Below are 17,140 nucleotides of genomic sequence, written 5' to 3' on the forward strand. Positions count from 1 at the left end.
GACCAGAGGACAACAAAGATAGATACTTGCATCAAAAAGCCCATCATGTCAGCCCAATACTGTGTTCTCACTTATTTACAAATGGCTTATCCAAAGTCACCATGCTCATGGCTAGATCTTAGATCTTAAAGGGATAGTTCACCAAAAAAAAAAAAAATCCTTCTGTCACCATAGCTTTCTTTGGTCTTTGGAAAAATGTGTCCGGGTTTGTATTTATGTAAACGCTGTTTTCGTCAAAGTTGTTATGCACAAAAACAATAAACATTAAAAATAAAGTCATAAGGATTTGGAATGACATAAGGGTTAGCAAACGATGATTTAATTTTTTATTCCATTAAATAAGTTTGCCTGCTGTATGCATGATATTCATTTTTAGACAACAATTAATTTGGTAACACTCATGCAATTAGAGTCATATTTCAACAAATTAAGGGTCCTGCACACAAATGGCCCACTACAAATATTGACATATGAAGATGGGTAGGAGCCAGAGGCACCCTGTTGATCGCAGCTTCTGTGCCTCAAAACGGAGACTTTCAGCATTATGCCATGACATGAACAATGGAAGCCGAACTAGATTTGGCTTTCCTGAATGGTCACATTTCTGGGATGAGAGCTGATAACAGATAAAGCAGCTGTGCTGGAGGACGACAGACAGGAAAGCCTGCTGAACCACAGACAAGAGGCTAAAACGCATTTGTCAGACGGTATTGCTCACCATGGCTTTCCCAGCCAGTGAATGTGAGCTGACAGTGTTTGCAAGAATTAAAACATCATGCTTTATCTCTCTGTCTAAACCTGATATATCATATTTTCAGTGAGGTGCTGCATGAACACATTGGCGTATGGGCCAAAGCGGAAATGGATGGGGTGTTTTTTTCTGAAACAATGCAACAGCCAGGGACTACTCAACCAGGCAAGACCAAGCTGTTGCCTGACTCACGGTCCATATGCAGTTCTCTACACCATTCACATGCAGGAGACGGTTAGGAGCATCAAAGCATCACACAGATGTTAATAAATGTTGTAAAAATATATTGCTCATAGTTCATGTTAACAAATGAGACTTTACCCTAAAGTATGCAACTGATCATTTTGATATTAAATGTAGAGAAAAGAATAAACAGCTTTATGTACACTTGACTAATGATTTTGGTTATGTTCAGTGGCAAAACAATCAATTTAAAAGTGAAATGCAAGACAGTCATGGTACTTGAAGTAAGCAGGAAGAAATTAATTGTAAGGGACAGTGTGTAACACTCTGCAGGAGTGGGGAGCTGTGGAATTAAACTGGGGATTTGCAAAACTCCATATTTTCATAATTGATTAGTCAGTCAGTTGACTAAAAAAAGTACCGTGTTTATGTTCAGGAAGCCCTGTAAATATGTCTGCAGGCCCACTAGCCCCCAATCAGACATGTTTCAGATGCTAATGTACAGTAAGTGCAGCCCTTCAATAAGGACATTCAACAACTATAACCTTGTATTGAACAAAGCCACTTAAGTCCTCATGAGGAAGGTTGAATACACAACGGCACAAAACCACTTATGTGCATCCTGGTTGCAGAATGATATGCTTCAATCAATCTAATCTCAGCACTTGGACTTCATGGAATTTCCCTTGCTCAGCATTCAAAAAATCATAAGTGTTAAATCTGAAATATTGTTTACCATGATAAAATGCTAGCATGCTAAAGCAGATCACACTATAACTATGCTAAACCACTCTTTAAGAAGCTGCATCACATTTGACATTTGTTCCCCTTTAAAAGTTAAAAAGTCCTAAAATAATTTCTCTTACAAAAAACTCTTACAGACCTCTGCATAAAAAAAAATATAATCTGTGAGCGAGAGCTCATCTGTGCATTTCGACCAAAGTGAAAATATGATTTCAATTTACATATCTTTTTTTTTTAGCTTTTTAGTAAGTTTGGATCATCTTATAATAACTTATTTTAAATATTTGAAATAAAACTCATCTTGCAACTTAAATGTGCAGATTATCTCTGCTTTGGAAACATTGCATTAGAGGAAACATTACCGTACGTGTTCACGCTGTTCATTTTCATCCAGCATTGCATGAAAGACATATTTCAATCCCTGTTATCACACAGCTACAGGTTCAGTACAGTACAGTGAATCCAACTGCATTGCATGCCAGAAATAAACTGATCAACTTAGCATAAATGCCTCTCACACACATCACGCTAAAGGTATTATCCCCAGCAACCTGTAGACCAGATTTTATTTCTCATTAATTAGCCAAGCTTAACCCTTAATTTCAGAGTAAACATATTTAAAAAATAGTTATTGTAAATATTCAGATCAAACAACCTATAAAAACTATGGCATCAACTTACCACCTTTATCTAAAAGTAACATGGCAACATGTAGTGAGAGGACCACTGACCTTGAGGTAAATGTTCCCATCTTTTACCACGGGTGTATATGGGACACCCCTGCAGTGCAGGGGCCCCCCTCACAGCGTTATGAGCCAATTATAGTTAAGCTTCCCTATCTACCACCATTTTTCTCTGAAAAGGAGACACATCAAGCTACAGTATGTGAATCCACTGGTTTTTAAAGTGACAGAGTAAGAGTTGATGCATTCACAAACATTCAAGATTGCTGCAATGTATCACACTCCAATGCTGACTTCTCAGACAAAATGATATGACAGAAAAATGTTATGTAGAATAGAAAATATATTATTTCAGCACAGAAAAGTAAAAGTAAACAATGATATACTGTCCAAAATAACATCACTACATGCCATACTATTTCACTATCAACTTTATTGTTAATGTAAGATGCTGCATTTTTAATTTGAATGTGCAAGGCTTCAGGTTTTAGTTGCTTTCCATCAGCCTATTTTAAGTTATGCAGATGATGCAACCATTCTCATTTTTGTTCATTTACGTAATTTGTTGCCCAAAACTTTGTTATTCTTATCATTATTTATTTGCATTTTCTACTAATTAAATAGATATCTGGCACATTCAGGTAATAGCTGATCAAAAAATCATGGATACATCTTAATCAACGTCACAGCTTGTGGGCGGGGCCTCGTGACATGGTTCCAAATAAGTTGTTGTCAGTGGATCAGTGGAATGTATTATTTTGTATTATTTATTTTTATTTTTATTATATATATATATATATATTTTTTTTTTTTTTTTTTTTTTTTTTTGTGTCTCCATTATTTCAGTTCTAACCTGTAGGAAAACAGCAAGGTACTATCAAGTTCGTGCCTACTAAGATTAATACACATGCCGTCTGTGTGAGCTTCGTTCCATAACAGATTCTTACATCAAAGGACGCCTACTTTGGAAAAATCTACACAAAGTAGTGGTATCAGAAATGAAATTACATTTCGTTTAGCATATTAGCGCAGAATATATAATCATTTGTGGCTGCAAAAGAAACGGCGCTGAAAGAGCAGATGTGAAGACGCGTTCAACAGATGGGCGACTGCTCTTCCTCACGGCCACAGACCTGTACGGACAAATCTTGCTTTGATAATTAGCATAAAGCCTGGTCGGGAATGTTAATTGAAAGACAGGTGCATTGGCTTATTGGCTAAACGATTATCAGTGTGTCGGTTATTGATGGAAACTGAATTCTATTTTAAGTTGCGGCGTTAAAGGCAACTACAGCGGGCGCCAAATCACAGTTGTATCACCTTCAAATAACATTACAGTCACGCGGTGACAGTAGAGACTATCTTTAAACGTCGATATGGACACAGTGTGACGAACAATCAGACGGATCATACAGCTGTAGGGGAAAGACGTAACCTTCAACATAATGCTTTCTACTTCTAGTTTTCCTTTTAAACTTAAGGATTGATCATGTCACTCAAGGCAAGCTCACCAAGAAAGTATTCTGGCTGGTAGCCTATAAAAATACATTTTCTCTAAGTTAATGATCGAGGCTTGAATAGGAAGGGCAAAAGAGACCTCGATCCTGAATGCATTTCTGTTCTAAATTATGCTCATAAGTATAATACAGAGTGGTGCACTTGATTCTAGAGACAAAAATTTGACTTAGTTCAAATTCACAGACGACACTTTCACATAGGCTATTCCAACTTAAAGGACCATGCAGTAGCTATATGGATTCAAAGTGGTTGGTCTATGATAATACGCTGCTCTTTTTAGAACATTCAAATGCACAGAGATTGCGAATCAACGCATTAACAGTTATCGTATGGATATTAAAAGAAATAGAAGTACGAACATACCTTGTCTCTGTCAGCAGTAGTTATTCTATATTCGCCGATTCGTTCCGTAGATGCAAATGCAATTTGCCATCCATGACACGACTCAGTTTGAGATTGAGTATCTTTTACCACAATCTACCCTCGCAAAATACGAATCCGAGCTATTTTCAGAGGATGTGAAAATAAAAAATAAAAACTGACGGTGCAGACACTAAATAACATTGGAATGAAATGAGGAAACAAACATAATCAAACGAAATAAATCAAAAAGAAGAGAAAACATGGAAGGTAATAAGAAAAATGCGATATATATATATAGCCTATATATAAAAAATAAATAATAAATGCGGTAGAAAACGAGTTGACTAGTTGATAAACTAAGGGCTCCAGTAATTCCACGCTGCGTGTCTGTATTCCAAACGCACTGAGTGCGCTCTGCAACGGGGAACGCCGATCTATCCGTTTATTCCCAATATGCTGCGGTTTTACTTCCTGGACTTCAACTTGCAGTAGCATCACTTACACCTGAGCGTCCGTGTGAATATACATTTGCCTTCTCTTCCTTTCGGCTTCGGAAGAACCTTTAACATGCAGTGACATCCGAGCTATCAGTTAAAAACGGCCGCAATCAGTCAGGCGTCTGGAAGCCCGCATTCACTGTAGCAGCGAGAAGGAGCGCGTTCACGTTCTCCTTTCTCAAGGAAGTTGGACGCGCGCGCTGTGCACCTACGTCAGCCGGCGCGTGTTCCAAATAGAACGCTGGGGAATCTTGTTCCGTATTCTCATTTGGCTATTCGATTAAAAATAAAATAAAAATCATGCATTTTCTTTTTTCCTTTCTGCCTGCAGGTTGGAAGTGTTGTCGCCAAAAGTACAATGAAGTGAGGAGACAACTGAAACGGAATGAACTTGTGTTGTGGTAAATCTCACGCCCTCAGTTTCTTCAAGGTCTAAATGTTTCATTGGTACAATCGTTTTTGAAGATATGCATGGACTATTTGACAAACTGTGGTAGGCTATCAAAGAGACACCAACCATATGATTAAATGTTTTGAAGCATTAAAAATATTGAAGCAGCAGTTTGCAAGTTACAAAACTCAGCACTCTGGCATGGAATGATACAGCCTTTTATATCCATGAAATAAGTTCAGTTGGTGCATCAGTCAGCATAAATTGGTCTGTACTAACCAGTATTTCTTGAGCAAAATCAGACTCTTTAATTTTGTACTGAATATTTTATGATCTGGGTGAGTCATGATCATATCTGAATCTACAGTTAGGCCATACTGCTTATTTACTTAAATTAACCAGCCCATAACCATTACATAATTTATCGCCTTTTTCCCCCTATCAAATATTTTAGCAATCCCCCTTAAATAATTAAAAAACATTTAAAGTGTCATATTGCAAAATGTATTAAGGTATTATACAATTAAAACTTATTTTGAATCATATCAAAATACATATTGGAATGGTGTTAAGGCTCATGTCTTGTGATAGATTGAAGTAATATTGACTGAAATTTAGACATTAGTGACAGAAAACTGCATTAAAAAAAAACCCGGCATAAAATCTCACAGGAACCTCTCAACTTCAGATTTGGAACATAACTTATTTAGACATAAGGTTTTATTTTATTGCATTTTTAGAGTTAAACCTGGTATGAAAAAAAATATATATATTATATAAAATAAAACAAATGTGTACATTGCATTTTCATTAGAGTAAATTTAAACCTCTGTAACATGCTTTCATATTTTTAAATGATTCAACTTCTAAAATAACCTTGTGATTATCTTTAAAAAGAGTCCAACCTTAGGTCTGTATTACAAAGCGTTCATTAATAATAATGATTTAAGTTCCGACAGTGCACTTTCACGTTTATGTTTAAAAATGGGGGATGACAGGTAGGGTGTTTTTAACTGAGCAAGTATGAGTAAGATAAACTAGGGAAAAAAATACAAACTAAACAACAGTGATTGAAAAATCAGAACTCAATATTTTAATCAACTGTGCGCAAGTTTTAATAATTTTTCGTTAGTCAAACTATATCAACCTGACAAATTACATTAATTTTTATGAGTCAGATCAAGTAGAAATAACATAAAAGCCTTCCAAAAGATTGTGCTGATGAACTGTGAACATATTTAGCACTGTGTTTTTGACAAAATGCCTTATTAGTGAAATTAAATGGCATTGAAGTGACATTCAGCCAAGTATGGTGACCCATACTCAGAATTTGTGCTCTGCATTTAACCCATCCGAAATGCACACACACAGAGCAGTGAACACACACACACACACTGTGAGCACACACCCGGAGCAGTGGGCAGCCATTTATGCTGCGGCGCCCGGGGAGCAGTTGGGGGTTCGATGCCTTGCTCAAGGACACCTAAGTCGTGGTATTGAAGGTGGAGAGAGAACTGTACATGCACCCCCCCCACCCACAATTCCGTCCAGCCCGAAACTAGAACCCACAACCCTTCGATTGGGAGTCCAACCCTCTAACCATTAGGCCACGACTTCCCCCCTTCTTATATTATGTACATTACTTGTTTTGTAAAGAGATTGCAGGTTAGGTTTCCTTCTGTGTATATCATGTTTGTGCTAATAATACGGCACAGCAGGACTGGTTCACCACTACATCATTACTCCCTGCTAAATCTTCCCGCAAGTCTTTTGCAGCCATAGGGGGGTTTAAGTTTTAATCTCAGGCCAGTCTAGTTTTATTGCGGATTTTTCTTGGTCTTCATATCTTGTCTTGAATCTTTTTATAACTTCTCAGTGACATCTTTGCACATTGCAAATACCAAGTGTTTCCATATATTTTCATAACCTTCGCCTACTATATAAGACTCAATTATCTTTATTTTCTGATTCTCTGTCAGCTGCTTAGAGAAGCCTGTGGTTGTTGATTGTAAACACCCGGAGAGGTTAGAAGAGTCAGAGAGTTAGTATATAAGCTTCGGAACTGTCATCACCTCACTTAGATCAAGGCCTTTCATGTTCAGAGAATTAACCTAACCCTAAGAGAAGGGGATCAACTGGAAAGTTGCCAAAACCTTTGCTCATTCCTTTTTTTTCTTCTTTTTTAATCTGTTAAATTTAGCAAATAAGAGTGAACCAAGATTTGCAGAAATATGTCAAGTTTAAATTTATTTTCTAAGGTTCTGTAAGCTAATTTTCAGTTAGAGCTTCAATAGAACGTTACTTGGTTAGGAATGCCCAAATACAGCTTAGAATAGGACACATAAAAGCAAAATTTCCATATGAGAGACTGCACAATTCCTCCAGTTTGCACTGCCTTCCGTGAGCTCATAAGTCACTATATTGTCAATGTATATTCAATTTCTTAAAGCTGCAGTCGGTAACTTTTGATGCTCTAGTGGTTAATAAACAGAACTGTTATTTAATCATAAATAAAAGTAATATATATATATATATATATATATATATATATATATATATATATATATAAAAGTGAAGGTGAAAGTCATGACATTTGCCAAGTATGGTAACCCATACTCGGAATTGGAGATCTGCATTTAACCCATCTAAGTGCACACACACAGCAGTGAGAGGTGAACACACCATGAACACACACCCATAGCAGTGGGCAGCTATAGATCCTGCTCAAGGGCACTTCAGCCATGGGTATTGAGGGTGTGAGAGAGCGCTGTTCATTAACCCCACCACCTACAACTCCTGCCAGCACCGAGACTTGAACCAACAACCTTTGGGTAACTAGTCCAAGTCTCTAACCATTAGGCCACAGCGGTGAAAAATACATTTATTTCATATTAAGTATAGCTAAACTGTATGAATATATTTACTGACACATTGCTCAAGACTTACTGATACAAAAATTACAATCAAACTTTGTTTGGACTACTACTGGTGCACCATGCACATTTCTCAATATTAAGCCTAAAATGTGTTTTAATTTAACTGTTTATGATGGTATATAAATGCAAAATATGTATAGTTTACCTGAAGTATACTTGCAATGATTCAACTTTAGCACAATCAAAAATATTTACAGATATTTTATTTGGACTTCATCACTATTAAAGTGAATTCATTCAAATTTTAAATTGTTCCAATTTAGCAGACTTTAAGTGTACCAGATTTGTATACTAAAAGTACCATTGCAGGGTATTTTTATCAAGTACATAAATATGTAAATGTATTTGTAGTATATTTAGCATGAAATAAATGTATTTCAAATACATTTTAGCATATTTATTTTTCACTAGGGACAAACCCTCAGAATGTGAGTTATTGGGTATACCCGTTATAGCTGCACCTCACTGCAATGAATTCTGGATATTTCATTTTCTCACTCATCATCTAGCTCTTTGTCACAAAACAAGATAACTATTACATCTTCAGCAGTAAAAAATGGTTTCTTCTTATGGTTGACCTACCTGGCATACATGTGGTGTCAGCCATATTGACTCAAGTGCTATCCACAGGCTTTAGCCACAATACATTTCTCAGTGCCAAAGGGGCGTAAGTGCAGTTACGCCTTTTTAGCTCCAACTGGTTTAGTATGTTCAGTGTTAAGTCTTATGGTTTCTAATAACTCCCAAATTATTAAGAATTCACTTGTGTCCTTTTGGCAGTAGAAGCAGCTCGTCAAGCGCTTTCAATTGATATATATCCATTTTGCCCAAAATGTCACTTACGCCCTTCTGGTTCTCACCGCTCAATACAGTCTGTGCCAGCATGAATGGGCTTTAGAGATTTATAAATAAGACACGGAAGAAGAAAAAAAAAAACACTGTGGCATTTTAATTGTATTTTTCTTGTCACAGCACAATGTTTGAGATCTGTAGCATCTGACAATTTGATGTCAGTATGTAAATCACTTAAGAGGCTTCTTGTTTGGAGTTCACAATAAGCACAGTTGATGTGAGCAGACAAACCTTCTGGTGCATGTAAAGAGAGATTTCTCCCTGGCCTTGACTATTCTGTTTTCTTCTGTTGTGTGCCAGGGAGAAGAACAGAGGCTGAGAACACAAAGCACTGATTAGTGGACTGATGGAACGGAACATAAATACAGTTGTTTTCTTAATTGACTCTGTGGTAATTCTCCTTTGCTCGGTGTAATTTGAAATGCCTGAAATGTGAATTTTATAAACTGCTGCACTAATTTTCTTTTTTTAAATAATCCACTAAACAGTGGTTTGCTGGGTGAAATATAGGGATACACAATATATTGGGTTCATATTAATGGAGCTGAGGTGTTTTGTTCAATCCAAAGTTCAAACTAATATTGATTGATTGATTTAATTAGTTAGTATGTAACCTGAAATTAAATGTTTAACTTAAATATCCATTTCCATATATATATATATATATATATATATATATATATATTATAAACACAACACTTTTGTTTTTGCCCCCATTTTTCATGAGCTGAACTCAAAGATCTAAGAGTTTTCCTGTGTACACAAAAGGCCTTTTTCTCTCAAATATTGTTGACAAATCTGTCTAAATCTGTGTTAGTAAGCACTTCTCCTTTGTCGAGATAATCCATCCACCACACAGGTGTGGGATATCAAGATGCTGATTAGACAGCATGATTTTTGCACAGGTGTGCCTTAGGCTGGCCACAATAAAAGGCCACTCTCGAAAATGTGCAGTTTTATCACACAGCACAATGCCACAGATGTTGCAAGTTATGAGGGAGCATGCAGTTGACTGCAGGAATGTCCACCAGAGCTGTTGCCGTGAATTGAATGATCATTTCTCTACCATAAGCCATCTCCAAATTCATTTCAGAGAATTTGGCAGTACATCCAACCAGCCTCACAAACCCAACCACGTGTAACCATACCAGCCCAGGACCTACACATCCAGCATCTTCACCTCCAAGATCGTCTGAGACCAGCCACATGGACAGCTGCTGCAACAATCGGTTTGCATAACGAAATCATTTCTTCAAACTATCAGAAACTGTCTCAGGGAAACTCATCTGCATGCTGATTGTCCTCATCTGGGTCACAAACTGACTAAAGTTCGTCATCGTAACTGATTTGAGTGGGCAAATGCTCACGTTCCATGGCATCTGACACTTTGGAGAGGTGTTTTCTTCAGACATGAATATCAATTTTTCACTGTACAGGGCAGATGGCAGACAGCGTGTATGGCATCGTGTGGGTGAGAGGTTTGCTGATGTCAACGTTGTGGATCGAGTGGCCCATGGTGGCGGTGGAGTTATGGTATGAGCAGGTGTATGTTATGGACAACGAACACAGGTGCATTTTATTTATTTTGAATGCACAGAGATACCGTGATGAGTTCCTGAGGCCCATTGTTATGCCATTCATCCACGACCATCACCTCATGTTGCAGCATGATAATGAATGGCCCCATGTTGCAAGGATCTGTACACAATTCCTGGAAGCTGAAAAAATCCCAGTTATTGCATGGCCAGCATACTCACCGGACATGTCACCTACTGAGCATGTTTGGGATGCTCTGGTTCAGCGTATACGACAGCGTGTTCCAGTTCCTTCCAAAATCCAGCAACTTCACACAGCCATTGAAGAGGAGTGGACCAACATTCCACAGGCCACAATCAACAACCTGATCAACTCAGATGTGTTGCACTGCGTGTCTTTTAATTGTCTTTTTATTAACTAACATTAACACAGATTAATAAACACAGATTCATTAATTAAAACCGCACAGCAAGTTGGCTGCATGTGAGCAGATCATTTAAATGACATGCTTTTCATCTTATATCTGTTCCCATTTTTACTTACGATTTTATCTGTGCTTTAATTATCATTTCACACGTCTCACAGCATTTGTTCCTGACCTATAATTTGGTGCTCATTCTTTTTATTTTAGAAATGTCAGAATTTAGGGCAGGTGTTGGGTTGTGACTAAATGTGAAAAAGAAAAATGGCTTCCTAGTGGAAAAAAATCATGAGGCATTACAAAAATGCCACACACTTACCTCACAGCCTCACTTTCCAGTGATGCAGTGCTCTCTCTTTTCTCTGTCTCTGTGTGTCCCTGTCGCTTTCTCAAACACACACTTACAAACACAATCCATTGGAATGGTTCGTTGGAGCAGGGAACCTGTGGTCTGTCTCGAATAGGATGCTGATAAAATATGACAATTATGATGATTTTCCCGTGCAGCATGATTTCACTCATTAAAGGGAGGTGAAGTCATTGTTTAACGGCTACCTGAGTAAATAAACTCTGCTTCAACATTCGGACCCGCTCCACAAGGGCCATAAATCACAGCTGCAATGCACTGGTGAGCATACATGGAGACAAAAAGAAAGAAAAAGGCATAATTACGTTTGTGCAAACCATTGCTATGTATTTCTGTCACGCTAGGCAGCACGCACAGTAAATGTGCAAGGCCTTTTTTCACATAGGACGCATGATTACAGTGTCAAGCTGTTTGTAATCACCAGCTTCATTTGAGAACATGGGGAGGACAGATTTCTCAAATCCTTTTTACAAAGTATCTAAAGAAAGGTGCCAATAACTCTAAACATGTCCCCTGTGGTCTGAATTATTCATAGTGACTTTTACACCTGACTTGCAACAGAAAACTTGGCCACTTGTTATTCCTAATACACTTACAACAAAGTTTTGCTTGCTTAGGAGAAGTTTGAAATACCTCAGCAGTGTTATACTGTTAGTGAACATCCAGTGAGGTTTATACTTCTTAGTGCAGTGTTTAGACGAGGTGTCAGTGAACATCTAGGAAAGGGGGACAGGTCCCATCAGCAGAGGAAACTTTTGTGTCTGCAATATCTGAAAACTGCAGATAACGGATCACATAAACACATCTCTGCACAGGTGATGCCCAGCTTTATTTTTCTTCCCTAAGACCAGCAAGACAAACTTCAGAATATGCAGACCTTTGAGCAAACACTGTCTCTCTCTGGACGCACCTGCTCCAGATAGAGAAAACCTTTACAGATCGTCAAACGTAGCTGTCACATTGAATAAAAGCACCAGATTCTTTGGCTAGCTACTCTACTGAGAAAAAAAAAAAATGTACTTCAGCGTCTTTCACCCACCTCTGTCTGTATTCCGCCTCACATCATATCCCCTGTTACATGTCAGATTAGATGGTGGAACAGTATGGGTTCAGATCAGCCTTCTGCATGGAGACACATTTTAGTTGCTAACAAAATGGCTGTTGACTTTAGCTATTTGTGAATATTGAAGCACAACACAGACATTACACTCAATAAACATTTCCAATGAAAAGATAACCACCTTATTTTTCAACTCAGAAGTAAGCTATTTTCTTTGAATGTGCGATAATTTATTAGCCACTACAGTTAAATAACTAAGAATAACAAAGTACAATAAATGGTACAACTATTTAACACAGTGTGTATATGATTATGGTAAAAACGTAAAATAATATAAGAACAAATACCAGTTTGAAAATATAAAGCTGCTCAACAGGCAGGTACATGTAAAAATACTGTATAGCTGTAAGCAGCAATTACAGGGCCAAGCACAAAAGAGGCTAAACGAGGAGATGAGCATGGCTAGAAGCATCAGACCCACTGCAAAAATGAGTAATCAAAGGCATTTTTAGGTTATTATAGTAAAAATGGCTGAAAAATCATTAATATAATTACTTGTAATATTATACTAATATACTGTAATTGCTTATCAATTTTCATTAATAGGTGCTGTTTGGTGCTGTTATCAAGTTATTGACAATAAACATGAAATGTTAGGTGTCAATATGCCAAAGTCAGCCTCAGTTTGAAAAAAAAAAATGTTCTTTTTTTAATAATTAAAAATTGTGAAAAATCTTGACCCATAGAAAATTCAGTTTTGGTGTGCATTCGACTCCGCATGAGCCAAGGAATCAAAGGAACTTTGAGCTGTTGGTGGTGTTAGAGGGTATGAGTTAGACACTCTAAATTTGGTGTGGTTACTTTTGAGACTGTCCTCTATCTGTGTGCCACATTTGATAAATTTGCCACAAGTGATTCTATGGGCTGCCATACATTTCCAAAAGAAGAAGAAGAAAACTAACAGATGCATTTCTGTGTTAGTCGATCCAAAATCGTATAACTCACACTGCAAATATTTTATTTCCTGTAATTGTGTCAAATAGCACATATTTTTGATGGTATATATTGTTATATTTGATGGTATATATATTGTTCTTAAACTGTGAACTGAGACTTAAACACAGAAATGTTACCACAATAAGTTAATTTGTGATGATTAATTAGTCTATTAATCTGATGTCTGTGATGTCAAGTGTGAATTAATCAACACTTTTTTTTATTATTATTATTATTTTATTTTTTTTACAATTATACATCAGTATTAATATTATTTCAAACTTCTTAGTGTATATTCAGTTCAGTAGCTAAAAGTAGCAGTCTGTTTAATCTCAATAAAGTGAAGTACAGTAAAAACACAACTAGCCTAGTAAAGTTAAAGATCAATGGATCTAATTAGACCAGTGGATTTAGGTGGTCTGTAATTTTCAAATTGCAATTAATCTAAAATGAAAATGTTATTTGCAGTTTAGGAATACACAGAATTGCTGAATATAGAATGCACAAAATAACTATTAGTAATTGATGCATCATCACTTGCTTTCTTCGGTGTAACAAAATAATGCAATTGCATGCAATGCAATGGTGTCCAAATGAGGGTGAGTAATTCATGACAATTTAGGTTTTTGGGGGAATACACTGAAAGTACATTAAACTGCCAAAACAGAATGCCTTGAGTTGCAAACCACCAGGACCTAGAGGTAACCAACTGCTAAACCTATTTTGTGACACAAAATGGAGTGATTGTTTTGTTTGGTATTCCCATCACCGCACTTTTCCATGTCTGTTCAGGTATAGACAGGTAATGGCACCGGCATCAAATGGAGCAGAACAAAACATGTGTTTGACTTGGAACGGAATCAAATCAGCCAGGCCACTTATCACATTACTGGCCTCTATCTTGTCCTTGGAGCCATGGATTTGCACTCTATCAAAGAGCTCATACAGAATGAGTTTGCCTTTATAAAAAGTGAAACACACACACACCTCTTCCCCTTTCCCAGCAGCATCCTCCATAATCTTCCCCCTAAACTCCCTCCACCTATCTGCACTCTCTTCCCTTCTTTTAGCACTCTGGTAGGTCATTTGCAATGCTAAGCATCAGTTGGCGGTCATGTTCGAGAGGGTAAGAGGAAATGGGCAGAGCCTTCCCCAACATCAGGCTAATCATTTTATCTCTGCTTTTCACTGATGCATAATAAGTATTTTACGGGGATTAGTGAAATAATGTATACATGAGCTGTTGTTTTTGTATCTTTGGACCCCTGCACTTCATTCCACCACTGTTCCACCAGCTTATGTAATTTAGCTAACAAAAGGGGTCAGGCAGAGAGAAGGATGAGGAGGAGAATATCAACGAGGCCACCAGCACAGTCATGGTAACCCTCTCCCTCGTTCTCACTTTGTTATCGAGCAAGATCTGCTGATGGAGGAAAAAATAAATAAAAACAGAAAAATAAAAAACACACACTTTGTGCATTTAGTGTGGAATATCTGTTTATAATAATTGACTACTTTTCATTTGTATGGATGAGAAAAATTCAAAGTGACCTTGTGGTGTTTTCATACAAACAACCTTTACTCTACATTTCACAAAATGCAGGCAATTTACACAATGGGGATACTTTACACAAAAACAAATTATTCCTGTCATCATATTTAAAATAATATATTTTGAGAGTGTTTTTATTTTTAATTTTTTTGTCCTTAAAATGAAAGTCAATAGACCTTAGTATAAATTGGTATAACCACATTTCATTTTTGACAGCAATTAGACTGTGAGGATAGAAGTTCAGTGTGTTCAATAGATCTGCACTGTAGTTTGAGTTCATGACAATTGTTCAGCTGATGAAGCATCTTTCCAAAGCAATTTCAGGAGACATAAACTCTATAAAACAGATTTAAAAGTTGATATTTGCTAATTACAATATTTCATTGAAAAGTCTGTCCCTTGCTTTCTCAATGAAAGAAAGTCAATAGGGGTTTGAAAGTAGTCAGTATTATTTAAATAGTTCATATTATATTACAGTTTGTGTTAATATTTGGATTCAGTTGTATTTGTGTATTTTCTGTTTTCATTTTAATTTTAGGAAAGGTTTTAATCATTTTGTTGTGTTGTTTTTGTCATTTTTATTTTGTAGTTAAGTTTTTAGTTTTAGTTAAGTTCTTCAACTTTAAATAAGAACATTTTAAATAAAATGTTACATTTTGCTGCTGATGCTTTGATTTTATCAATACGAACAAAGACGGGAAGCTGTTGCAATGTGTGAATCGCCAAAAGAGGACAAGGGGTTTCAGCATTGTCACTGTAATTTAACAGGTTTCATTTGTGAAAGCGTCTCATGATTGAGAGTTAGCGGTTTAATAGCCTCATCTGGTGCATTGACACGACTCAATCAATTATTTATACATGCATGAGCGAGAAGAAAGGGCTGTATTGATCCAAACCCTGCCTGATCAAAAACAACATGCTCTTTTACCCTAGGTGTTACAGATCGCAGCAACCGAGGTTACCGTGTCAATCCTGTACAGTGTATGCACACAGCATGTGAACAGGAAAGCTCTGGTTCAAAGCAAAGGGAATAAATTTATGAGCTACGATTATCCCTTTATTATAGTAAGTTACAGTGAATAATTGTTTGTAATCAGCATCTTGGGTTCAGGCAAACAGAAACAGGCTCTGCTCGTACATCACCAGCCATGTGTTCTAGAGTCGGGCATAAACTAAGGGTAAATAGCCTTTCTTTACTCTTGTTTGTGAGGCAAATTATTTAAATAGATTGAATATGAAAATGCAATTAATCACATTGTGATTATGGTGGTGACCAAAGCAAGTGAGAAATATCTTAACCCTTAAAAATAGCAGATTATTGGAGTCAATAACTCCCATGTGGCAGGACTATAACCTGCTGCCCAACTGAGTTGTTCCTTAAAATATGGTCTGATAATGCTAATTTACTGTGTAAACTAGCAATGCTTTTATTTACATACAATACTGTGAGAGCAGATGCTTTGTGAAGTAACCTCATCATATTTATTTCGCTTGGCTTCGTTGCAGTCTGAAATCACTTCCCTTTGGCTGGGCAAGATGTTCTGCTTTGGTGAACAGGTCAGAATAGTGTATGCCTATTGGAATACTATCATCACAGTCTTCATAATTACAAAGTTGTCAGGGGAACATTTTTCCTATTGGTGAAAATAAAGACAGGGTAAAATGTCCTGCATGTCTCCCGCCCAATAAAACATCGCTCTCATGAGGCGGCGACTCATTACCGCTTTTCACCTGAGGCTTTATAAGGTTCCATTGATTCTGTGACATCACTGATTAAAGTCAATGCAGCGTTCCCTCTGTCCCTTACTGGCTTCTGTGCCCTGAGGTGGACCTGAAGCTGAAATTCTGTTATGATGTATCTTTTCCCACAAGACTTAGTGGGGTAGTATTGTTTGTTGTGCTCTTTTTACATGCACTCACAAAAAGGTGTTACATGCTCAAAAGCACAAAAAATAAGGAGTTCTGAGGTAGAAACCACTGAACAGATAAATAGTTCTGTAAGTTTAGGTCTTTCCTCTAATCAAGTAGTATTGGAAAGTCTGAATCTTTTCAGTGAAATGGTTATTTTGGACAATTCATTTGAGAAAACTGATTCACCAGTTCAGTCGTGTATTGACAAAACGGAGTCACACATAACAATATAGAGTCTGAGTGACTGTGAGACATGTTCAAAAGGAAGTTTTGATTAAATAACGCAGATCTGTGACTTGATTTGAGCGGTGCACTGTTTCAGATGGTTCAGTCCGATTTGATGAACTTGTTCACTAAAAAGAACCTGTTCAAAAGATTG

At 37.0% G+C, this 17,140-nt stretch overlaps 1 protein-coding gene across 1 annotated transcript in view; it reads right to left on the reverse strand.

The window, feature by feature from the left end:
• The window catches only part of LOC127935247 (adhesion G protein-coupled receptor B2), a 271,317-nt gene extending 266,417 nt beyond the window's left edge, over positions 1 to 4,900 (reverse strand). The window contains exon 1 of the mRNA XM_052532945.1: positions 4,243 to 4,900. The gene's annotated coding sequence lies outside the window, so the exon portion shown is untranslated. The remainder of the gene's footprint in view (positions 1 to 4,242) is intronic.
• Positions 4,901 to 17,140: the final 12,240 nt, after the last annotated feature.

This window comes from Carassius gibelio, chromosome A19 (assembly GCF_023724105.1).
Source record: "Carassius gibelio isolate Cgi1373 ecotype wild population from Czech Republic chromosome A19, carGib1.2-hapl.c, whole genome shotgun sequence".
NCBI classification, from domain to species: Eukaryota; Metazoa; Chordata; class Actinopteri; order Cypriniformes; family Cyprinidae; genus Carassius; species Carassius gibelio.